At 39.3% G+C, this 26808-nt stretch overlaps 1 protein-coding gene across 1 annotated transcript in view; it reads left to right on the top strand.

Moving 5' to 3' along the window:
• kcnj6 (potassium inwardly rectifying channel subfamily J member 6) overlaps nucleotides 1–26808 on the top strand; it is a 124147-nt gene that overhangs the window by 46899 nt on the left and 50440 nt on the right.

The following is a 26808-nucleotide window of genomic DNA, read 5'->3' as shown; positions in this document are numbered from 1 at the left end:
TCACAATCTAAAACATACAGTTTGCAGCAAGTCTTAAATTCTTAATATGTCTTGTAAATAACCCTCTCCCTCTTTGGATATATATTCGGTGTGCCTCAAGGCATTTTGAAAAGATATTAAAATTTGATGGTGAGGATGGTAGTTCTCTTCAGATTTTTTTGAGCAATGCTGTTGACTCTTGTTGTCAGCAAGTTTTGGGGGATTTCTTAACAGGAGCTGCAGGGATCCATTGGCATTGTTGTGCCTATGCCAAACTGTATGCGGAGATCACATGATAATGCACTGAAGCACATCAAATTACAAACAATGAGGGAGCAAGGAAAATGATTGGGAAAATATTGTGACAAGTGGAATACAAGTCTAGCAGATGTTTTGATCAATGCATCAACATCAGAATAGAGACCCTTTAATTGGCATATCTCTGAGGATTTCAATACATTGTGCTCCTTTTTTTAATGCCTTTACAACAAAGGTCATAGATTACACACGAGCAATTTATGTCTGCTAGGGTGGAAATAGCCATTGCTCAAATAGCAACATCATTAAATACTCACCTAATACCAGGAAAACATCAGGTTCACCAACATGAATAGCGCACAGTCCGTCCTCCTAATGTGCGCAGTTACAGCAGAAAATTATTGCTAATGCAATCTAATCCAGGTTACATTGCTTTTATACAAAACATGAGTGCTAATGGACCCATCTTCCAGGCACCAATACCTTTGTGGTCATGGCATCTATTTTTATTTTGATTATAGTTCTGTGAAGTGTGTTGGACTTTTCAAAATTAAAGACATTCTATACAAATGATCGTATTCACAACTGCAATGTATTCACCTATAAAGCTGCTCTTTTTTATAGGCAATGTAATCTAGATTCTCATTAAACTAAACAGTCACAGTCATCCTTTAAAAATCCAGCAGTCTTTGCACATTTTTTCTATAGCACATTTGTCAAAGCTATAACGTATGTTACTTGCGGTGTTTTATCTGAGTGTTTGATAGTGAATTAAAGGCTTTTTCAGCCCTGCAGCTTATATTATCTCTGAAACAACACAGTAACATTTAAATTGGACTGCATTTGGTGGAATGAGCTAATATTTCCACAACTATTTCAGAGAATTTTAACTAGATGGTCCACTTTGGCTCTGATTTTACTCATAGAAATTTTAAGTGTATCGATATAGCAAACCAAAAGCTGATTGTAAAAAGATGATAATTCTGTCACTGGCTTCATTGTCATCACTGAAAAATTTCCTGCTCTTCATTGCACAGATCTTGTACTGGTCAAGATACTCACATTGCATTTTTGTAATTGTGTTGCATGGATGTTTTTTTAACTTCTGTAACTTTTGTACTGAATAGCAATCGATTAGTAAATTGGAATTGGGAGGTGCAATGAGACCTAGGTATCCTTGTGCATCAGTTGTTGTAAGCATGCAGATGCAAAAGGCAATTAAGAAGGCAAATTGTATGCTGGCCTACATAGCACGAGGATTCGCATATAGGAGAAGGGGTGTCTTGCCACAATTATACAGGGCTTCACTGTGAGACCACACCTTAAGTATTGTGTTCAGCTTTGGTCGCCTTATCTGAGGATGTTCTTGCTATGGACGGAGCTCAGTGAACGTTTACCAGACTGATTCCTGGGATGTATGAAGAGAAAATGGCAGATTAACTAAATCATTATTATCTTCATTGATCTGAGTATTGCAGTGGATATGGTGAGGGAAGACGACTGAGGGGAAGGATGTACAACCCTCTAAGGCAGAAGGCAGACAAGAAACTATTAGCATTAAAGGCAAGGCATAGTAAAGAAAGCAGGAATCAAAAAGCAAAAAAACTGCAAATACTGGAGGGTTCAAACCCAGAAAATGCTGGAAATACTCAGCAGATCAAGCAGCATCTAGAGTAAGAGAAAGAAAACCTTTCAGATCAATTACCTTTCATCAAACCGAGGGAGTGTTGGAAAATGAATATGTTTTAAGTTGCAGAGAACGGAGAGGCAATGAGGATGTCTTTGATAGGGTGGAGATCAAGAGAGATTCAATGACACAAAAGGGGATGGTGCTGGGTTTTTTAATCACAGCCAATCATTCTGGACATTGCCTCAAGATCTGTCATCAGAATATTTCCTAATTCTGATGAAAGATTATCATCTTAAAACAGTAACTCTATTTCTCTTTCCACCAATGCTGTCTGACCTGCTGAGTATTTCTAGCAGTTTCCATTTTCATTTGAGTGAAGAAGGCTCCAAGCTCTCTGACAGTTCCATTTCAGAGTATTGGTAGTGATTATCCTCAGATCCTCAGCACGTTTCAGAAATCTGTGAAATTTTGTAATATCCCAGTGATTGGAAAGTAGTTAAAAGTGTTTAAAAAACATCAAAGAATGACTTATAAATAATAGAAGGAACCATTACTCAATCACAGATGACATGAAAATTGGTGATGATGTTGATGGTCAGAAAGGTAGTCTTGGGTTGCAAAATGATATTGATCAGCTGGTAAGATGAGCAGAGCAATTTGAGGTGGAATTTTATCCTGATAAGTGTGAGGTGATGCATTTTAGGGGTTCTAATGAGTAGAACAAATGAATGGTAAGACCCTAGGGAGCATTGAGGAGCAAAAGGACCTTAGTGTACAAGTCCAAATATCCTCAAAGGTGGCAGCACAGATAGAGAGGGGTGAAGAAGGTATGAAATATGCTTGTCTTCATCAGCCAGAACATAGAATATAAGAGCAGAGAGGTCTTGATGCAACTTTATAAAACATTGGTTAGTCTACACTGGAATATTGTGTGCAGTTCAGATCACCATACTATAGGAAGGACACATTTGCACTGAAGAAGGTGCAGAGGAGACTGGTTTATTATTGTCACATGTACTGAGATACAGTGAAAAGCTTTTGTTTGCATTCCATCCAGACAGATCTTTCCACACATAAGTGCATTGAGGTAGTACAAAAGGAAGAAAAAAACAGAATGCACAATATAGTGTTACAGTTACTGAGAAAGTGCAGTGCAGGTAGACAAATAAAGTGCAAGGGCCATCACGAGGTAGATTGGGAGATCAAGAGTTTACCTTTATCATATAAGATATCCATTCAAGAGTCTTACAGCAGCAGGACAGAACCTGTCCTTGAGCCTGGTGGTACATGTTACATAGAACATAGAACAGTACAGCACAGGAACAGGTCCTTCAGCCCACTATGTTGTGCCAAACCAATGACATTAGTAATAAAATGCCCAACTAAACTAATCCCTTCTGCCTACACAATGTCCATATCCTACCATTTCCCTCACATCCATGTGTCTATCTAAGAGCTTCTTGAGTGCTTCTATCGTATTTGCCTCCACCACCACCCCAGTCAGCGTATTCCAGCCACCCACTACTCTCTGTGTAAAAAACTTGCCCCACACATCTTTGAACTTACCCCCTATCATCTTAAATGCATGCCCTCTGGTATTAAACATTTCAACCCTGGGAAAAAGATACTGGCTGCCGAGTGGACAGTATCTATGCCTCTCATAATCTTATTAACCTCTATCAGATCTCCCCTCAGCCTCCGCCGCTCCAAAGAGAACAATCTAAGTTTGTCCAACCTATCCTCATAGCACATGCCCTCTAATCCAGGCAGCATTTGGTAAACCTCTTCTGCACCCTCTCCAAAGCCTCGACATCCTTCCTATAATGGGGCAACCAGAATTGAATGCAATACTCCAGATGCAGCCTAACTAAAGTTTTATAAAGCTGCAGCATAACTTCCTGACTCTTGAACTCAGTGCCTCGACTAATGAAGGCAAGCATGCCATATGCCTTCTTTACCACCCTATCAACCCGTGTACCCACTTTCAGGGAGCTATGAACTTGGACCCCAAGATCTCTCTGCTCATCAGCACTGTTAAGGGTCCTGCCATTAACAGTGTATTGTCTCTTTACATTTGATCCTCCATGATGCAACACTTCACATTCGGTCGGGTTGAGCTTCATCTGCAATTTCTCTGCCCATATCTGCAACTGAGCTATATCCCTTTGTATCCTTTGCCAGTCTTCACCGCTATCCACAACACCACCAACCTTCGTATCATCTGCAAACTTACTATCCACCCATGTACATTTTCATCCAGGTAATTTACTGTATATACATCACAAACAGCAGAGGTCCCAGTACAGATCCCTGAGGAACACCACTAGTCACAGACCTCCAGCTAGAATGTCCCATCGACCACTAACCTCTTGTCTTCTACAGGCAAGCCAGTTCTGAATCCAAACAGCCAATCCACTGTGGATCCCATGCTTCTTAATCTTCTGGGTGAGCCTCCCATAAGGGACCTTGTCAAATGCCTTACTAAAATCCACGTAGATAACATCCACAGCTCTACCTTCATCAATCACCCTTGTCACATCATCTAAAAACTCACTGGTCTATAGTTACCAGGATTATCCCCATTTCCCTTTTTGAATAATGGAACAACATTAGCTACTTGCAAGTTCTCTGGGACCTAACCTGTGGCCAAAAATGACAAGAAGATATATGTCAAGGCCCCAGCAATCTGATCTCTTGCCTCTCTCAATAACCTGGGGTATGTCCCATCAGGCCCCAGGGACTTACCCACCTTAATGCTCTTTAAGGGACCCAACACTACCTCCTCCTTTATCTCAAAATGCCCCAGCATATTAACATGCTCCACACTGATCTCCCTATCCTCCACATCCTTCTCCTTGGTAAATACTGATGGAAACGACTTATTAAGGACCTCACCCACATCCTCCGCTTCCAAGCACATGTTCCCTCCTTTATCCTTGAGTGGTACTACCCTCTCACTAGTTATCCTCTTGTTCTTGATGTATATATAGAATGCCTTGGGATTCTCTTTAATCCTATTTGCCAAGGACTTTTCATGGCTCCTCCTGTCTTTCCTAATTCCCTTCAAGTTCCTTTCTGGCTTCTTTATAGTCCTCAAGTGCTCTGTTTGATCCTAGCTTCCTAACCTTTATATAATTTTCCGTTTCCTCCTTGACTAAATTCACCACCTCTCTTGACATCCAAGTTTTTCTTACTTGCCATCCTTGTCCTTCCTTCTTACTGGAACATACCTCTCCTGTACTCTGTACAGTTGGTCTTTAAACACCCTCCACATGTCTGGTGTGGACTTGCCCAAAAAAAATTAATTCTCCCTAGTTCCTGCTTAATGCTCTCATAATTTGCCCTGCTCCAGTTTCTTCTGCCTGACAGGAGGGGGGAGAAGAGAGAATGACCATGGTGGGAGGGATCTCTGGTGTTGGCTGCCTTCCAGAGGCACCATGAAGTGTAGGCAGAGTCAATGGAGGGGAGGCTGGTTTTCGTGATGGACTGGTCTGCATTCACAACTCTCTGCAATTTCTTGTGGTCCTGGACAGAGCAGTTGCCACACCAAGTTGTGATTTACCAGGATGCTGCCTGAGGTGAAATGTTTCAGTTGTGAAGAGAGACTGGGTAGGCTGAGTTGCTGAGGGGGGACCTGACAGAGATGTACAAAATTATAAGAGGCATAGATAGGGTAGAAACTTTTTCCCATGGCAGAGGTGACTAAGACCAGATAGGTTTACAAAGATTCTGAGGAAGAATTTTTTTTCCAAATAGAGTGGTTTGAATCTGGAATGCGATGTCTGAGAAATTGGCAGAGGCAGGTACCCTCACTACAAGAAGAAGCAGTTGAACAAGCATGAATTACCAAGGCACAGACTGTAGACCAAGTGCAGATAAATGGGATTAGAGTAGAAAGGTAGCTGATGGCCTGCATGGATGTAGTGGGCCATAGGACCTGTTTCTCTGCTATACAACTATGAAAATGGTCAAGATTTTTAATATAAAAAATAACAAAGAATCTCCTGGAAGGAGAGATTAGAGAAAAGATGTAATATATGCTTAATCAATTTGCCAGACCTCTGAGTATTGCCTGGTAGAAAGGTGTGCAGCAGTGTGTTTGACAATCTTGATTTTAGGAAGGCACTTCACACTGTACAGCAAAACAGTTTTGATTTGTGAAATGCATGCCTAAGGGAAAGGTAGCAGAGCAATAGGCTGGAAAGAATGCCTGGTTAAAAACACAGATGTGTTGTCAACTGTGCTTCAGTTGGATCAGTCTTGCTTACTAGTCAGAAGGTTGTGAATTCAAGTCCCATTCCACAGCCACAAAACTTTAGTCTGACATTGCAATAATGAGGGAGTGCTAATGTTCAGATAAGATATTAAACCAAGTATCACCTGCTCTCTCATAAAGACCCTCTGGCACTAGTTTGAAATACAGCATGGACAATATTCCTGCTGTCCATTTATCCCTCAATCAATATCACTATTAAATGATTGTCTAATAAGTATCATGCTTTTTGTGGGAAATTGCTGTGCACAATTTAGTTGTTTCTTTCCTGACGGTACAATAGTAGCTATACTTAAAGTGCATAATTATAGAGCATTTGGAACATCCTGAAATTGTGAAGAGCGTTATAAAAAAATGCAGGTCTATTTATTTTAAAAAAACATTTAAAAATGGCAGTGAACTGAGAGTGATCAATAATCCAAACAATCTACGTTACTGAAAACAATGCCTCATGAATGTGTAATAACCATATCCAGTCGAGGTGAATATGCAGAGAGGAGGCAGAGATACAGCTCAGCTCACACATTGTGATACTACAGTGAAGCAGGTTACCAGAAGCAACAGTTGCATAAGTTTAAAACATACTCAGTGAGCTTTGCTCAGGAAAGGGGATGTAAGGCTTCTGTTTCAGAATCATGGAAAGGAAACAGCTGGAAAGTTTAAAAGGAAAGGTCAGAATGATCAAACCACCCCTACTCAAAATGTTAGTATAAATTAGTCTACCTCCAAACCATCAGAGAGCTCTCTAAATTCAGGAAAAAATTGAAACGTGTCAAGAACCTGTGACACTTTTATGGATTTTAGATAAATTTTATTTAGAACCAGTGCCTAAATCTGTAGCCTTAATTGGCTTGAATTATATAGAACCTGCAGAGTATGTATAGAATACCAAATGTGTGAACTAATTAGCTGCAGCAAACGGAGTTAGTGAACTAACTAATATTCTACTTAACACATCAAATCAGTTTTAAGTAGTTGTCAACAAGGCTAAATTATGTAGCTAAAACAGCAGAGTACAAATTAGAAAAATACATGTTTAAACTAGCTAACAGACTGGTCAGACCACACTGTCATGCAATTAGGATTCCGGAGGTTTGGTCTGGCTGATTATTCCTATGTTATAGTATCAAGCAGCACAGGAGGCAGCTATTTTATTTAGTCATTACCAGTTCTTTCAGTAATTAGTCTAATCTTTACCTATCACCCTTTTCCTTATATGGTCAATTTTGTGATACAAAGACCTTGCCTGATGAGACACAAGTCACAGAGTCAACTCTACAGTGTTGCAGGGCCACCTTAGGCTTGCCCCCTCTTCCTTAGGGAAATAACTTATCCTTGCATTTTACACTGGCTGGTATTCCTGTGAGATTTTGCTCTGCAAATCTGACGGTGAGCAAAATCTTAGTGGTAACATTAAAACACTGAAGGGATTCAACCACTGTATCTTTAGTAAAGTTATTGTCAATTTGTATACTGACCTGATACCTCATCCACATGAAATGTCAAGAGCTTTGGTTTGGAGATTCATGATCCATATACATGCAACCTTAAAATTGTTCAGTTGAGGCTTTTTCCTCATTCAATGAACACAATCTTCTAAATTATCCATACTTTTTGACAAAAAAGACTTCTTTTGAGAAATTGCAAATGCTCTTTGGTTTCTCAGTTAATGATACTATAACATAAAGATGTTTTCTTTGTCACTGTTAAACACAAGGCTTTTCTGCTGATTTAGATAATATAATTTTAGATATTTTTCTAGTGCCAAAATAGTAATTGCTCGCTAGAGAGGAGGTGGCTGCAAAAATTCACAGGATCATTTCTTTCCAAATGCAAACTCAGACTTGGTCATTTGTTCATTGACTGTTCGAAGGTTCAAAATTTATCATGTATCAAACCATAGCTACTGCCAGTTCACGTTGAATCTGGGAGAGATCCTGCTAAGGAATGGATAAGCAGGAGGTTCAGTGGAAATGTTGCAACAAAATCTAATGAGTAATACATAAACCAATGACTGTGGGTGTTGGAAATCTGTAATGAAAGCATAAGGTGCTGGAAGTACTCAACAGGTCAGGTAGCTTCTGTGGAGAGAGAGAGAAACAGTTAATGTTTTAGTTCAATGATCTTATATCAGAAATGAATTTAAAGAATGCCCGGAAAGTCAAAAAAACTGTGAACTGCAGAGTTTGTGTAGAGCTCAAGGTTATGGAGGTTGAAGGATGGAAGGCTAGCCAGCAAGAAAAACTGTGAGGGGTACATCAGCAACTCCTGAGCTCAGGCAGGGGTGAAGATGGCTGACATTAAGATTTTACCAATCTCTGTGGGGTCTATTTGGAATCGGAAACTCAGCTCAGGGTCAAATATGGTAATGGGGATATATCCTGCTTCCCAATGATGTAGAGTCACATGATATTTTACAAACTACAGATTGAGCCAATAATTTATAGAACACAGCAATTACTTTTCTAATTTATTCAACACTGAGAAGACCAGCATCTATTGTCCTTACCCAAATGTAGACACTGGTAGCAGAGAGTTATGAGTCAACTTCACTGCTGGCCTGGAGCACCATCTATGACAGGAATGGATGGCAAATTTCTTTAACTAAAAGGTAAACTGGTAAATTGGTTTATTATTGTCACATGTACCAAGGTACAATGAAAAACTTTGTTTTGCATGCACATCATTTCATCATATCAGTACATCAAGGTAGTACAAGGGAAAACAATAACAGAATGCAGAATAAAGTGTTACAGTTACAGAGAAAGTGCAGTGTAGCAGACATTCATGGTAGATTGTGAGGTTGAGCGTCCATCTTTTTATACTAGGGAACTGTTCAATAGTCTTATAACAGTGGGATAGAAGCTGCCCTTGAGGCTGGTGGTACATGCTTTCAAGTTTTTGTATCTTCTGCCCAATGGGAGGGGGGAAGAGAGAATGTCTGAGGTGGGAGGGGTCTTTGATTATGTTGGCTGCTTTACCAAGGCAGCAAGAAGTTTAGACAAATTCCATTGAGGGGAGGTTGGTTTCCATGATGTGCTGAGCTGTGTCCACAATTCTCTGCAGTTTCTTATGGTCTTAGGCAGAGTAGTTGTCATACCAAGCCATGATGCATCCAGATAGGATGCTTTCTATGGTGCATCGATAAAAATTGGTGAAGGTCAACAGGACATGCCAAATTTCTTTAGCCTCCTGAGGAGGTAGAGGATAATGAGTCAGATGGATCTTCACAAGAATGCAATTGTTTCATGGTCATTATTGCTACTTTTATTTCAGTTTCATTGCTTTTTTTTAATTTCAGATTTACTTCATTTACTTGAAACTAACTTTCCCTCTTGTCAATAGAGGAGCTTAAATTCTTATCTCTTGATCAATAGCCAAGGCTTCTGGTTACTTGTCCAGTAACTCCATGGAGTTGTCTGACCTTAGAGCTGAGAGCTAAATCCATTTGCACCAACTTGGAAACAGATCATGTGTAACTGAAATATTTTTGGGTTGTTCAAAATGATGAATAACCACAGACCTTCTTTGAAAATATTTTTGCTTTTATTGGAGAAGCAATTTCTCCTACTTCTACTACCTTGCAACTCAAAAAAAGTTTCTCGAAAGCTGTTTTTAATAATACCAATCAAACATGTAATAGCATAATAGGAAGCAAATACTTCCTCCAGATGGCAGATATGCCTGGTGCATCACTGAAATTATTGGAGCTTCAGCCTAGATTACAGTATGTATGTGCTCAAATTTCTGAAATGCAGCAAGAACCTAAACTTTCTTCCTCATAGACATAAATGTTTCCAGTCAAGCAAAGATAAACATTGACCTTGGTGTATTTGGATCCTGAAAAATTATAGTATTTTCCATTTGGATTTTCTTTATTGTTTGGGTCTTCAGTGAGGGAGAGGAATGCTTGACCTTCTGCAATAGGAAATCTTGGGCCAAAATTATATTGCCAAGGAAATGCTCATAAGGCTTCAGCATAGAGTCTTGGGCCAAATGATCTATTGTGATGTAAATACATTGTAAAGGAAGGATCATTAATCTGTTGATTTTGCCTCAGCCCAAACCAACAATCCCATCACCAGCACATTATTTAATTTCACTGAAGTGAAATTAAGAGCAAAACAAATCATTTCTAATTAGGGGAATCTGTGGTGATTTCTGTATGTTTGCTGACTGTGGTTTAATTATATAAGCACATTAAAGGAGTATTTGTAGCAGTAAGAAGCATTTAAGGCTTTTGCAATCCCAATATTCAAATGAAATATTTGTGCATTTGCCACTTAATCCAATAAGCAAGTAAGTAAAATCACGAAACAAAACCAATAAGCATTAACTTCAAGTCAACAAATATGTCTTTATTACCTTCCCCCCCCCCACCCATTTACCTCATAAATAAATTACCTTCCAAAATGCATTACCTCATACTTGTCCAGATTAAACTCCATCTACCATTTCTCCACCCAAGTTTCCAAGTGGTCTATGTCCTGCTGTATCCTTTGACAACCTTCCTCACTATCCACAATTCTACCAATTATCATGTCATCTCAAACTTACTAATCAGACAACCCACTTTTCATCCAAATCATTTATGTATATTACAAACAACAGACATCCCAGAACTGATCTAGCGGAACACCATTGATCACAGACTCCAGTCAGAGAAGCACCTGTCTACCACTACCCTCTGTCTTCCATGACTAATCCAATTTTGGATCCAATTTACCAACTCATTGTGGATGCCATGTGAATTAATCTTCTGGACCAGCCTACCATGAGGCACCATCTTAAATGCTTTACTAAATGCTTTCCATGTGGATAACATCCAATGCCCAACCCTCATCCCCTCCGCTGCCTTCATCAGTATCCAGGGATAGATCCCATCTGGCCCTAGTGACGTCCACCCTAATGACTTTCAAGACACTCAATACCTCCTCTTTCTTAATATAGACATGTCCTAGATCATCAACAAACCCCTCCCTAAACTCACCATCAACAATGTCCTTCTCCTTGCTGAATATGATTGCGAAGTACCCAATAAGGACTTCACCTACTTCCTCTGGCTCCACGCATAAATCCCCTCCTTTATCCTTGAGTGGACCTACCCTTTCCCTAACTACCCTCGTGCTCATAATATACACATGAAAAGCCTTGGGATCCTCCTTAACCCTACTTGCCGAGGACATGTCATGGTCCCTTTTAGCCCTCTTTTCTCTTGCTTAAGTTTTTTTCTGCTTCCTTTATATCTTTCACTGGCCATATCCGATTTCAGCTTCCCAAACCTTATATATCATTCCCTTTTTTCTTTTTGACTAAATTTACAAATCTCTTGTCATCCAAGATTCCCAAACCCAGCTCTCCTTATCTTTCATCCTCACAGGAACATGCTTGTCCTGAACTTTAATTAATTTGCCTTTTCTCATAAGCGTCAGATGTGGATTTACCCTCAAATAGCCACTCTCAATCTACCTTCTTCAGTTCCTGCCTAATGTTGTCGTAATTAGCACTTTCACCTCAGGACCTCTTATCTTTATCCATAACTATCTTAAAGCATATAGAATTATAGTCACTGTTCCAAAAATATTCCCCCACTGTAACTTTGATCACCTGGCCAGGCTCATTCCCCAATATAAGGTATATTACAACCCCGTCGCCAATTGGACATACTATTTCAATAAACCCTCATGGATGCACCTAAGAAATTCTGCTCCATCTACTCCTCTGGCACGAGGGGAGTCCTCATTAATATGGGGGGAGGGGAGAGTTAAAATCATCCACCACAATAATCTTGTTATTTTTACATCTTTCCATGTTCCTTCAGCTCCTGCTGGCTATTTATTAGCTGACCATGTCTAACCCAGTTAATAATTGATTTCACAATGATATCAAATTGTCAGTGTCCCCTGGGCTGTGTTGCATTATGTTTGACCTTTTTGAATTTTCCTTTCTATTTGCATTTCTCCTTTAAATTCAATGTTCCTGCTTTGTTCACCTGGGGAGAATAGAATATTAAATATAAATGCATCCATAGCAACTACAATCATTGCAGCAGACAAAACACCATGTTGTATTCATTTTTCTATATAAAGAAACTATTGGCAAAGCCCAAATTTTCCAGAGGCCACGGTATTTGGAAAATTGCAGTTGTGCCTGAAAGTCTGCAAAGAATGCTTATATTTTGCTCCTGTGCATTTTCATGAGCTCAAAATCCTGGAGCTCCCTATCTAACAGCACCCCTGGACTGCAGCGGCTGAAAAGGTGCTTCGCTACCACCTTCTTCAGGACAGTTAGGGCTGGGAGATAAGTGCTGTCCTGGCCAAAAATGCCCTCATCCTATAAGTAAATAGAAAAAAACACACTACTAAGTTTAATGAGGTTGGACTGCTGCCTGTTAAGGTTCATTCTTTGTAACAGTGCAGAGATGTGGCAATCAGTCTTTTGAAGATTAGCTGGAATAATGCCACCAGAATCAGTGAAGTTTAAGCCAATCTCCTGTATATAGCACAACGTCAAGGGCCACAGAAGACACAGTTCAGTACTCTATTCACAGTTCAAACATTTTCTGCACAATACCAATAGTGACACTCAGATACCACATCTACACATACAATTCTTCCATAATGAGTCTTTGCCCAAAACCCTCCAAACATTAATCGAATTTTGAAGCATCCCAGTATTATCTTTCTATTGCCATGTTATTTAGCAATTCAATTAAAACATAGCATTAAGCATGCCTGAATTTTAATTACTGAAGGTCTTTGGCCTGCAAATTTTGAATTTTATCTGAAACCCAATCGCTAAGCTTGATTAAATACTCTGAGTTTGTATAGCATGTGTGAGATGCACTTACACACAGAGGTTGCTGGTTATGCCACAATGATGTCTGGTGATGCAATTCATCATTTGTATAACTTCCACAGTTTTCTAATGCAAATAAGTAAGTTTTGAATGGCTTGGCCTCAACTGCAGATACAGGTCTTAACTGAATGACATTAAAGGGCACATTCCTCACTGGACCTTTCACAAGGTGTCTGTCAGTGAGGATTGCTCTTCGTTCCTCCAGTATAATCCCAAGTGTTGACCTCCAACAACTCAACATTCCTTCTACAGTTGGCATTAGATGGTTGTCATCCTTATACCACCCTCTCCCCCACTCTACTCAAGCACAAAACCTGCCCCAAGTGACACTGCAAGTCCAGGCAACTGTTCTCTGTTGGGAGCCACCTCTATGGCTGGGGATTGTGGTAGCAAAGTTGAGCAACTTGGGGCTGATGACACAAGAAATTCTGTAGATGCTGGAGTCTGCTGCAACACACACAAATGCTGGAGGAACTTAGTGATGTAAAAAGCTTCTCACCTGGACTCACCTATCACCTGCCAACTTGTGCTCCTCCCCCTCCCCTGACCTTTTAATCCGGCTTCTGCCCTCTTCCTTTCCAGGCCTAATGAAAGGTCTCGACCCGAAACGTAGAGTGTTTATTTCTCTCCATTGATGCTGCCTAACCTGCTGAGTTCCTTCAGTATTTTGTGTGTGTTGCTTTGGGCTGATGAAGCAGTTTGTTATGATTATGTGGGCAGTACCCTTGTGCATGACATATTGTAAGCCAGGCACATCATATACACTGTCCAAAACTGGCGCTAGTACCTGTCACAATACCACTTCAATATTATTTTACAAACTGAAGAATTTCTAGACTTTTATATCAGATCATACAAGATAATTGTCTAATGCCTCACCATTTGCTTGATGTAGTCATACAGCTTTATTGCAAAGTCTAAGTCTTTCTACGGCTTGCAAACATCATAACCCAAATCCAGAAACCTGTCCTCTTGACATTGAGAAGGTACCAAAAAAAGCTTTATCTTACTAACCAAGCTTCACTTTTTTTAAGGTGTGTGCTTAAAAAGTTTGCATGATTTTACATTCATTAATTTATGTACATACATTAAATAAATAAATGAATCTCCATTCTTCTAAGCTTCAGGTTAGTATAGGGTAATTTTGTCCAGTAGAAAATGTTGACTAACGACAGGGATATCGAAAATTCACGCAAATGTATTTCACATGTATATATTTATCTAACAGCCATCAACTCATATTCAACCACTCACAACAGTCAAGAATACTGATACATTCTCCTTTTCATCTTGCCAATGAACTATGAACATATAAGAGGAGACTTGGCTGTGGTGAATTGGGAAAACACATGGAAAGGTATGATGGTGGACAGGTAATAGAGTACAATTAAGGATATAATGAGTAAGTTGCAAAAACAAATCTTATAGTGCATAAAACCCAAAACCAAAAGTAATTCATCTGTGGCTGAGCAAGAGAAATTAAAGATAGGTTAATCCTTTTCTTTTTCAATCTTTTTATTAGTTTTCAAATTAATACAGATTGATATATAACATCAATATTTATACATGTAATACAAAGAGATCAGGATAACAATCATAGCATAGATAATCATAAAGAACAATAAAATATAAAAAAGATCTGTAGATCCAACGATCTCTTAGTAAATGAACATAATATAAAAGAAAGGAAGGAAAAAGATTTTTATATAAATTTTTAAAAAACCAAATCAATAAAAATAATTATAAACAATATAAACTAAACAAAAAAAACTTTTTTAAAAAAAACAAACAACAGAAAAAAAGAGAAAAAAAACTGGGCTAAAATTTCTCAGTAGAAACAGAGCAATATTATGTCGTCAAGTCCGTTCCTCCAAGTTGGAAAGTTATTGAAAGGGGATCCACATCATGTGAAAATATTGAATAAATGGACTCCAAATATCTTCAAATTTAAACGAAGGATCAACAGTACCACTCCTAATTTTTTCCAAGTTTAAACATGATATAGTTTGAGAGAACCATTGAAAAGCAGTAGGGGGTATTGGATCCTTCCATTTAAGCAAAATGGATCGTTTGGCCATTAATGTAAAAAAAAGCAATCATAGGGTTAGCAGAAGGAGAAAAATGGCCAGATAGGTTAATTCAAAGAAAAAGTTTTATAAAGTTTTCAAAAATAGCAGCAGGCCAGAGCATTAAGAACATTTTGAGACTCAGCAAAGGAGGATCAAGAAATCAATAAATAAAGTCAAGATAGAATACAAGAGTAGACAGTCAAGAAACAGAAAAGAAGCTTTTATAAGGGTATAAAAAGAAAAGAACTAGTGAGGGCAAATGTGGGCACCTTACAGGGAGAGACAGAGAAGGAAATGACAGATCAATTAAATGATTTGTCTACCTTCACAACGTTCTCCCCGTGTCTGCATGGGCTTCCTCCGGGTGCTCCAGTTTCCTCCCACATTCCAAAAATGTACGGGTTAGGAAGTTGTGGGCATGCCATGTTGGCACTGGAAGCGTGGCGACACTTGCGGGCTGCCCCCAGAACATTCTACGCAAAGATGCATTTCACTGTGTTTCGATGTACGTGTGACTAATAAAGATATCTTATAAAACCTGCCAGATATATTGGAGAATCAAGAGTCTAACACGAACGAGGAACTGAAGAAGCTAATTAGTATTCACCAAAATACTAAAGTTGTTGAGCTTGACAGCTGATAAACCCCAAGGACCCGATGAGCTACACCTCATATATGAAAGAGGTAGTGTTAGAGATACCGGATACTCAGGTCTCATCTTCTAAGATTCTATACATTCTGGAATTGTTCCTGTGGATTGTAGGGTAGCAAATATGACCCCACTATTTTTAGAAAGCAAGGAGCATTGGGGACTACCAACCTTTTACCCCATGACAGTTGTAGACTAAGTGCTGAAATCTATAATGAAGGATGTCATGGAGTCAACACGGATTTATGAAAGAAAGATCAAGTTTAATTAATCGGCTAGAGTTCTTTTAGCGTGTGACAAGTAGAATAGATCAGCGGATATGGTATATTTGGATTTTCTGGAGGCTTTTGATAAGATCCCACACCGGAGGTTGTTCAACAAGGTTAGAGTACACAGAATTTTGGGGTAATAAATTGACATGGATTGAGGTTGGCCAGCTGTGTCTAGTGGGATCAGTGCTTGGGCCCCATTTATTCACAATCAATGTCAATCATTTGGCTGAGGGGACAAAATGTCATATTTCCAATAATAATAAACAAAGTGGGATTGTTAACATGGAGCAGGATTTAAAAAGGCTTCAAGGGGATAAGGGAAGCTGAGGGAGTGGGCAAGAACATGGAAGAGAAAATATAGTGTGGAAAAAAGAGTGAGGTCATCCACTTGGGTGCTCATAACCAATCATCATCATCATTGGTTTGATGCAATATACTCATAACTGTCTCTTGTTTGAGAAGTCCATCAAAGGGCAAATGATCAGGTGGCACATCCAGAAAATAGGGTATTACAAGCACAGACAGTGAAACCTTTTTAAATCCTGCTCCATGTTAACAATCCCACTTCATTTATTATTATTAACAATCCCACTACCTAGACCAGCCCAGAGAATCACAGGCTGAGAATCTGTAAATTACCACATGTACTGGACTAATAGAAACAACATTGTTAGCATTAGGTTCATTTGTCACATGAGCGTTTATGGCCTATCACCTACTGACCATTACCACCTCATGGTGTGTGAGTGTCTCAGGCATCCACTCTGATAGGGTAATAATTGTAAAATTATGATACAGAGCTGTTTGTCTGGGTTCATTGAGCTTTTATTGGATTATTTCTGCATGACAGGAAAGAAATATTCTATGTTTGCATTTTCAGTGAATTGCTGGGTCATGAAATGAAGTGAGAAGAGATCCAAGACATGATTTTCCCGGCCAGCATTTCAATGAATGACCTGAGCTCCATCTGGCTTCTGTGCCCTAGTCTTACATCTCAGCTAATGAACTGAGGTCCTCAATCAATGGACTTCCGTGGATCCACTCTGCTTACGCATATCCCTCCATCCCGCCCATCTGCACAATGGCCATTCCTTATTTCAACTCTTTAATTTGGAACCTCCTTTCCAAGTATCGTTACTTTGTGATTGTTTAGCAGCTTTAAAACCTGCTTCAAAACCTTTTGGTAAATGTTCCTAAATCAACATTAGTTTGGTCCACCTTCTTCCTATAATCCAGTGCTTTCAAACCTGCTTCAAAACCTTTTGGTAAATGTTCCTAAATCAACATTAGTTTGGTCCACCTTCTTCCTATAATCCAGTGTTTTCAAACTGCTATTCAAGCCCATGCTGGGTATGATGCGCAAAATTTCATAGCCCCATTTTTTTTCTTATATATTGATCAATTGATCTGGATCTGACTTTTAGAATTCTTCATCCAATCAATTTCAATCCACATGAAAAGAGAAAACTATTGATCTTAAGTGGAACTCAAGCTGAGAAAATTGTTCTAAAATGTCGCTGGATGAACATTCAAAATTAAAATAACACTCGATTAGTCAGGGTTAAAATGGCTCCATTTTACAGAAAGGTATTTGGGAGACCTTTATTTGTATACAGAGTTCCTGTGCCATCTGTTGGCCTACTGCATATTGGCACTTCTTCTATTTTACCTACACATTTGCTATCTTGGCAAGAATTTTATTGTGCTTGTATTTTTATTGCAAATTCAAATTACATCTCAACTGCTGAACTGTTTCAGGTTTTATTCTGATGGAAACTTGGATGTAAAAATAACTTACATTTCTGTAGCACCTGATGACCTGAAGATGATCCAAAATGCCCTGCAGCCAATAATTATTTTTTTACGATATTTAATGTTGGAAACTTGGCAGCCAGTTTGTGCAATGCGAGTTCCCACAAATGGTAATGAGATAATGACAAGTAATTTGTTTTTAGTTGGTGATTAATGGATAAATATTGTCCAGGCCACTGGGAGGAACTTCACTGTTCTTTTCAAAACAGTGCTGATGGGGCCTCGATTTAATGTCTCATTCAGATTTTTAACAATGCAGCAGTCATTCTGCATCTCCAAAAATTGTGTTGGTGTATTTTTAACTCAGTAAGATTGACAGTCAAAATAAATGCAGAAGTTACACGTAGCTTCAACGCCCATATCAGCAAGTTGTTTTATTGTTTATGGGATGTGGGTATTACTGCAATCATGGCATTAATTGTCTATCTTTAATTGGCCATGAAATGAGGATGTAGTTGAGAGACAACCGTGTTGACGGGTCAGGAGATGCATGTGGACCAAACTGGGTAAAGATGGAAGATTTGTTTCCATAGAAACCATAGAAACCATAGAACAGTACAGCACAATACAGGCCCTTCGGCCCACAATCCTTGAGGGATATTTGTGAACTAGATTGGTTTTTAGAACAATCCATTAGTTTCATGATTATAATTATTGACACTAGCATTTTTGTTCCAGATTTATTTAATTACTTTAATTTAAATTTGCAATTGCCATGGTGGGATTCCAATTCATTTCTCAGGATCAACAGTCCTGGTATCCGGTTACTAATACAGTAACTTACCTATTGGGCTACTGTACCCCAACATAATGTAATAACCTTTACTGAGGATAGCTAAGAGGCTGCTGTGGCTACAATGAGTTACTAGTATTATTCCACCTCTATTTCCAGACAATAATCTACCTCAATAATAGCTTGCACCTTGTAAGTTTATACTTCATTGGATTTATTGCTCTTCCTCAGTACTCACAGTGAGATACACTACTCATGATGTAAAAGGAAATGGGTTTCCTTGTTTACAACAATCTTTATCAGTCCTGAAAACTGATGCCATCTTCAGCCTTTGCCATGTTGAAACTAAATTTATGAACATCTGGGCTTTAGAATATTTAAATCATAAAAAAGTAGCTGCTAGGGTTTTATTCAAGACTTTGTGTCATCAAGCTGTTTTTTTCTTTCCGCCAAACATTTTGTTGTCTCCTGTCCTCTCTTCCTAGGCATTGGGTTAGGTAGTTCTCATCCCAGTATATTGAAGGATAGCTGGCAAGAGATTTGCAGGGCTCTGACAGTCATTATGAGGGCAGGTCTAAGGAAAATGAATAGATTCTATTTGGTAAACAAGCTGAAGTGGTGCCTTTGATCCTAGAGTAATAGACCATTTGATATCACAGGGCTATTGGAAAATGACAAGATGAGGCATGAGGTAGTGATGGACAATTTTGCTTGATATGTAATAAAATATGTTCTAGGTTTTGCTACTTTATTTGGGAGAACAAAGATGAAACATGTTTGCTATCATAGGTTAAGTGACTTCATTTAAGGTGATGGACGAAATCTTTCTTCCACCTCCTGAGCTATCTAGCGGAAAGAAGGATATCAGCTTCATTCCAAGCAACTTGATTCAGACTGATCCACATGGGATTGATTGGGAGGGTCACAGAATCTTTTGCAAAGACAGGAAGGGATATCAGTATCAACTTGGAGATGTCAGGAAGCAGGTCTCAGGCATGAATATGGAGAGTGGAAAGAATGGTTAACAAGACGCAGTAGCCGAAGTTGCTGTAAGATCATGAAGACCCTTATACGATGAGATGGACTCTAACCTCATGATCTACCTTGTGATCTGTCCTTGAGCTTGAGGGCACATACCACCAGCTTCAAGGACGGCTTCTATCCCACTGTGATAAGACTATTGAACGGTTCCCTTATGAGATGGACTCTTGACCTCACAAACTAACTTGTTATGACCTTGCACCTTATTGTCTACCTGCACTGCATTTCCTCTGTAGCTGTGACACTTTACTCCGTATTCTGTTATTGTTTTTTACCCTGTACTATCTCAATGCTCTGTGTAACGAATTGATCTGTATGAACGGTATGCAAGACAAGTTTTTCACTGTACCTCGGTACAAGTAACGATAATAAACCAATACCAATATTACCTCAATGCACTCTGTACTAACTCAATGTAACTGCACTGTGTAATGATTGACCTGTACAATCAGTATGCAAGACAAGTTTTTCACTGTACCTCGGTACAAGTGACAATAATAAACCAATACTGATACCAAGATAGAGGTGATTCCTGGCAGGGCAGTGTCTTCCACGTTTCTTCAACAGCAGCCTCTGTAAAGCTGCTGATGATGAAACGAAAATTATAGCATAAGAACCAAAAGCAGAAGTTGACCATGTGCAAGCTGCACCATGCAATAAGATCACCTTTTGCCTCAGCGCCGCCTTCCTGCACTAACCCCATGCCTCTTGATCCCCTTAATATCCCACCACAACAGAACCACCCACATCACCCTGTGGGTCTTTCTGACTGCAGATCTTGTGATCAGTTTTCACTGAGTAAGTCTAATATTGAACGGGAGGTGGTCTCAGAAGACTAGATGAACTCCCCAGCTATTTGCAGGCCATTCCAGGAGAAACATAATGGGCAGTATAATAATTATAACAAAAAGTCAACAACTACCCTTCAGTATCAAGCAAGTTTATCAAATACCATTGAATGATAACAAAGCTAATATGTCTTAGCCTAAATATATTTGCATTTGCATTCTGAAGTCTTTCTCAGCATTCAGCGGCAGCAGTAAAACCTCCCACATCTACTGCTTAAATTGAAATTCATCATCTTTGATCATAGTCATTTTGATTTATCATCATATTCACCCCACTTCATCAAGGCTTTCAAAGATTCCACCTGCACAAATATAGGCATCGTGAGTGACTTACTTCTTATTCATCTGTTTCCGCATTTCCTGAGAGTCTGGCTCAAACAACTCACCTATGTTTATTTTTAAAGACCAGAAAGAAAATAATCTTAAAATTTCACCCATTTTCAATCTAGTTCGAATTTTTCCCTTTTGAAGCTATTCATTCACTGAGTTAAGTAGAGTATGTAAATACTTCAATGAGTCTTGGAAAAGTAATGGAATTTTTTTAGCCCTTAGCTTGGTCCTTAATAGATTGAGAAGTTAGCTAAACTGAGAAGAATATCAGGTTTAAAGTGCATAACCAAACTGTTTCACTATTATTCATTCTTAGACCCAGGATTTTAGGCTCAGGCATATTTCCCTGACATTTCCAAAGGAGTCCACTGGGTTACTGCCACATTTGTTGGAAGATCAGATGAAACTTCTGGAGGATGTGTGAAAACAATTCTCTTCCAAGGAATCCTTCAAAGTTATAGGCAGAGATCAGGAGAAATTCCAGCTCAGGTGATGTGGCAGAACAGGGCATGTTTTGCCTGCATAACTGATGTCCCTGTAACATGATTCCTGATACTTCAAATTCATAACACTCCTTATGTCATTAATATCATTCATTTGAATTAGTAACCAGTTTTTGCTGGTTGGTGTCAACCTTCTTGCGCATGGTTTCAGGCAAGTAGAAAGCATACCACCACCCTCCTGACTTACCTGTAGATAGTGGGAAAGCTTTGTGGTGTCAGATGGTAAGTCATTGGCACAGGATACCCAACTTCCAATCTGGTTTTGTAGCTATGGTAATTATGAGGCCGGTCCAATTAAGCTTCTGGTTGATGACGATCCTCATGATGTTAATGCTGGTAGATTTGATGATGTTGCTGTTAGATATCAAGGACAGGGTGTTAGATTCCCTCTCTTCTTGAAGGTGATCACTGTCATTTATGTTGTGCAAATGCTGCTTAACGTTGTAAGAAATGGGCACAGGAGCAGGCCATTCCTGCTCCATTAATTCCCTTAATACCTAAAATCCTACGATCTCTGTCCTGAATAGATGTAGCAATTGTGCCTCCACAACCATCTAGGATAGTAAATTCTATTCATCATCTATCAGCCCAAATCTGGATATTATCCTGGCATCTCCAATAGATTACTTCTTTCTTGGAGAAGCTCTGAATGGAACAGTGCAAACAACTGCAAACATGAAAATGGATTGGCAGAGGCTGCAACCCTGAGGAACTGCTGCAATGACATCAGTGATTCATTAATTACAATGAGTCATTCACCATCTTAGAAGCTCACCACAGTGTTACATTCTCATGCTCCAAGAAAGAAAAACTTGCATTTATAGATTGTCTTCGATAACCTTTATGAAATGTAGCTACTGTTACCATTAATTGTCAGCAGGTATTGGCAAATTATGGACCAGTTACATACCCAAATCAATGGAAATCCCTGCGGTCTTTTGAAAGAGCACCAAGCTATCACTTATCATGTTGCTTAGTTGTATCTATGATATTTAGGAACATTTCAGGAATTTGCAGGAGGTGAGGGAAAGGATCACAACTTGTCAAAAAAGTTTTTACTTACAGGTTGCTGAAAATGACCATCATACAAGAAAACGGGAGAAACTTCTTTATAACATGGAACATGCTACCACAGGCTAATTCTCGCAAAATGCACTTATTCCTTTAAGGCAGGCGAGGCAAATATATGAGGAAAAGGGGAGTAGATGGACATTGTAACATCATGGCAGGGGCTTTTATGATGCAGATACCAGCAAGGATGAAATAGCAGAACTTCTGCCCTACAATTTGAATGTAATTTTATCTGGATAATAATATTGCATCACAAGTCAGTCATAGAGTCATACAGCACGGAAACAGGCCCTTCAGCTCAACTTGTCCAGGCCAACCAAGATTCCCATCTAAACTAATCCCATTTGCTCGCATTTGGCCCATATCCCTCTAAACCTTTCCTATCCATGTACTTGTCCAAATGCCTTTTAAGTGTTGTTAATGTACCTGGCTCAACCACTTGCTTTGGCAGCTCATTCCATTTAAAGACTGTACTTCCTCTGTAACTGTAACACTTCATTCTGCATTCTGTTATTGTTTTCCCTTGTACTACCTCAATGCACTGCTGTAATGAAATGATCTGTATGGATAGCATGCAAAACAAAGTTTTTCACTGTACCTCGGTACATGTGACAGTAATAAACAAATTTACTAATTTAACAATTAAATTAGTAATCATATTGCTTAGTTATATCTATGACATTTAAGAACATTTCAGGAATTTGCAGGAGGTGAGGGAAAGAATCACAACTTGTCAAAAAAGTTTTTACTGTGGGTAAAAGAGTTGCCCCTAGGTTCCTATTAAATCTCAACTTAAAGCTAGGCCCTCTAGTTCTTGGTTTCCCCAACCCTGGGAAAAAGACTGTGTGCATTCAGCCTATCTATGCCCCTCATGATCTTATAGATCTCTATAAGATCATCTCTCATTCTCCTATGCCCTGATGAATAAAGCCCCAGCCTGCCGAACCTCTCTCTATAACTCAGTCCCTTGAGTTCTGGCAACATCCTTATCAATCTTTTCTGCACTCTTTCCAGCTTAATGGGATCTTTCCTATAGCAGTGACCAAAACTGAACAGAATACTCCAAACACGGCCTCACCAACATCTTGGACAACTGCAACATAACATCCCAACTTCTCTATTCAATGCCATGACTGATGAAGGATATGGAATTGTTTTATTATTGTCACATTTACCGAAGTATGGTGAAAAACTTGTCTTGCATACCGTTCATACAGATCGATTCATTACACAGTGCATCAAGGTAGTAAAAGGTAAAACAATACAGAATGCAGAACAAAGTGTAACAGCTACAGAGAGAGTGCAGTGCAGGCAGACAATAAGGTGCAAGGTCATGACGAGGTATGAGGTCAAGAGTCCATCTTATTGTACGAGGGAACAGTTCAGTAGTCTTATAACAGTGAGATAGAAGCTGTCCTTGAGCCTCATAGTACATGCTTTCAGGCTTTTGTATCTTCTGCTCTATGGGAGAGGGGAGAAGAGAGAATGTCCCAAGTGGGTGGGGTCTTTGATTATGTTGGCTGCTTTACTGAGGCAACAAGAAGTGTAGACAGAGTCCATAGAGGGGAAGCTGGTTTCCGTGATGTGCTGAGCTGTGTCCACAACTCTCCGCACTTTCTTGTGGTCATGGCCAGAGCAGTTGCCATTCCAAGCTGTGATGCATCCAGATAGGATGCTTTCTATGGTGCATCGATAAAAATTGGTGAGGGTCGATGGGGACATGCCAAATTGTCAAGCTGTCCTTGAGCTTGAGGGCACAAACCACCAGCTTCAAGGACAGCTTCTATCCCACTGTGATAAGACTATTGAACGGTTCCCTTATAAGATGACCTCACAAACTAACTTGTTATGACCTTGCACCTTAGTGTCTACCTGCACTGCATTTCCTCTGTAGCTGTGACACTTTACTCTGTATTCTGTTATTGTTTTTTTACCCTGTACTACTTCAATGCACTGTGTAACAAATTGTTCTGTATGAACGGTATGCAAGACAAGTTTTTCACTGTACCTCGGTACAAGTAATGATAATAAACCAATACCGATACCAATATCGTTTCTTTAGCCTCCTAAGGAAGTAGAGGCGCTGGTGAGCTTTCTTAGCCATGGCATCTATATAGTTGGTTCACTCCCAGGAACTTGAATCTCTCAACCCTCTCGACCTCAGCACCATTGATGTAGACAAGTGCATGTGCACCACCCACCCTTCCTGAAGTCAATGACCAGCTCTTTTACTTTTCTGACATTGAGGGAAAGGTTGTTGTCATGGCAGCATGTTACTGAGCTCTCTATCTCCTTCCTGTACTCCAAATCATTATTTGAGATATGGAGATAAGGCCACTATGGATGTATCATCTATAAACTTGGAGATGGAGTTAAAGCAGAATCTGGCAACACAATTGTGAGTGTATAGGGAGTAGAGTAGAGGGCTGAGGGCACAGATTTGTGGTGCACCAGTGTTGAGAATAATCATGGCAGAGGTGTTGCTGCCTATCCTGACTGACTGCAGTCTGTTTGTCAGGAAGTCAAAGATCCAGTTGCAAAGGGAGTTGTTGAGTCCCATGCCAAGGCTCGCACACCAAAAACTTTCTTCACCACCCTGTCTACCTGTGACGCCACTTTCAGAAAACCACGTACTAGTACTCCTAGTCGCTCCATTCTACAACACACCCCAGGACGTTACTGGGGTGCTACTTAAGACAGAGGTGAGGAAAAACTTCTTCTCCCAGAGGGTTGTGAATTTGTGGAATGCACTGCCTCAGAGGGCAGTGGAGGCCAATTCTCTGGGCACTTTCAAGAAGGAGCTAGATAGGTTTCTTATAGATAGGGGAATCAAGGGATATGGGGACAAGGCAGGAACAGGATATTGATTGCTGAGGATCAGCCGTGATCTCAAAATGGCGGTGCAGACTCGAAGGGCCGAATGGTCTACTTCTGCTCCTATTGTCTATTGTCTATTGTTCTCTCTGAAATTCCTACCCTGATTTTTCTTCCCAAAATGCAACACTTCACACTTAACCGAATTAAACTCCATTTGCCATTCACTGACCCACTTACCCAATTGAACAAGATCTCACTCTAATTCTTGATAACCATCTTCACTGTCAAGTATTCTCACACATGATCCTAAATATACTGTATATATGTTGTGTGTTGAACTCTGTTCCTTCAAGTCTGTTTTACATGTGCATGCTGCAGAAGATCATTGTGTGTGGGAGTCCAGGGACTGTCAGATTTCGGTGAATTTGCGATTGCAAGGGCTTCTTCTGTCTTTTGACTTGTGCAGAATCTACTATGGTTTCAGACCTGTGTTAAAGTGAATTCTTTCATGTGGCTCAACAAACAATCTGCTTGAGAAACTCAGCGGGTCAAGCAGAATCAGTGGGGGGAAAGGAATTGTTGACATTTTGGGTCAAACCCTGCATCAGGACTGAGTTCTCTGTTGCTCTAGATTCCAGTATCTGCAGTCTCTTGTGTCTGTCTCTCAGGTGGCTATTTCTAAACTTTTATAGATGGTCAAGGGAAACCAGAAGAAAAACAAGATTAGGCAAATATTTAAAATTCATTATTTCAGATGAAAGTAATAATTTTGGACATTGAGGAAATTTGTGGGGATCCAACAAGAACGCTGTTGAGGTAAAACACTGGTTCTGATCCTCGTGAATGGTGGAGCAGGCTCAAAGTGTTATATGTTGCTATCACAGGTTTATGAGAGAGACTGGACCATGTGGGGAAGAATGTTAAATTGAGGTTAAACATGTAACAAAGAGAGATACAATAAAAAGGGGGAAGGCAGTGATGACATAGTATGCAGTATTTAGATCATAAAACTTTTAATTCAAAGAGCTAAAATTACATAAATCAGTTTATTTCTAGTGTCAAACTACCCTTAATATTACAATATTAGTGTTTATTTTGCCATCACAGTGTACAAACTGAAAAATTACTGCTGTCTGGTCCACAGAGATAGGAGTTTCCCGGTGTCTAAAAAATAAAGCAAATGAGGATTAATGTGTCTTGTAATACAGATCTCATTTCTACAATTATTAGTTATTTTAGAAAGCTGAAATGATTCAGTATCTACTTGTATTTCCATATATAGCAGAGAAGACAAAACTAAGAGGGCATAGTATTTAAATGAAATCTTCAAAAAATCCATGAAGGAGAAATCAATATTAAGCCTTAAAACTTGTGCTTTGATTTAATAGCATTTGTTGAACATAATTAACCTGCATCCAGGAAGTTTAGAACAGCCATAGGCTTCAGTGAAAGCAGTGTTCAGGATGGAAGTTTAATTAGCCCAACCATATAGACACTAATTATATAAAGACTGGGATAATATGTCCATTTCTAGGATGTAAAGGCTTTAGGAAGGGCACAGTAAAGATTCACTAAGTGATTCCAGGGATGAGATTTAACTATTTTTATAAAAAGTTGAACAAACAGCAATTTGGGAGGCAGTAAAATTATTTTATATTGGTTTAA

Source organism: Pristis pectinata, chromosome 4 (genome assembly GCF_009764475.1).
Source record: "Pristis pectinata isolate sPriPec2 chromosome 4, sPriPec2.1.pri, whole genome shotgun sequence".
In the NCBI taxonomy this organism is placed as follows: Eukaryota; Metazoa; Chordata; class Chondrichthyes; order Rhinopristiformes; family Pristidae; genus Pristis; species Pristis pectinata.
Note: the sequence above shows the minus strand (reverse complement) of the source record. Positions and strands in the feature narration are given on the sequence as shown.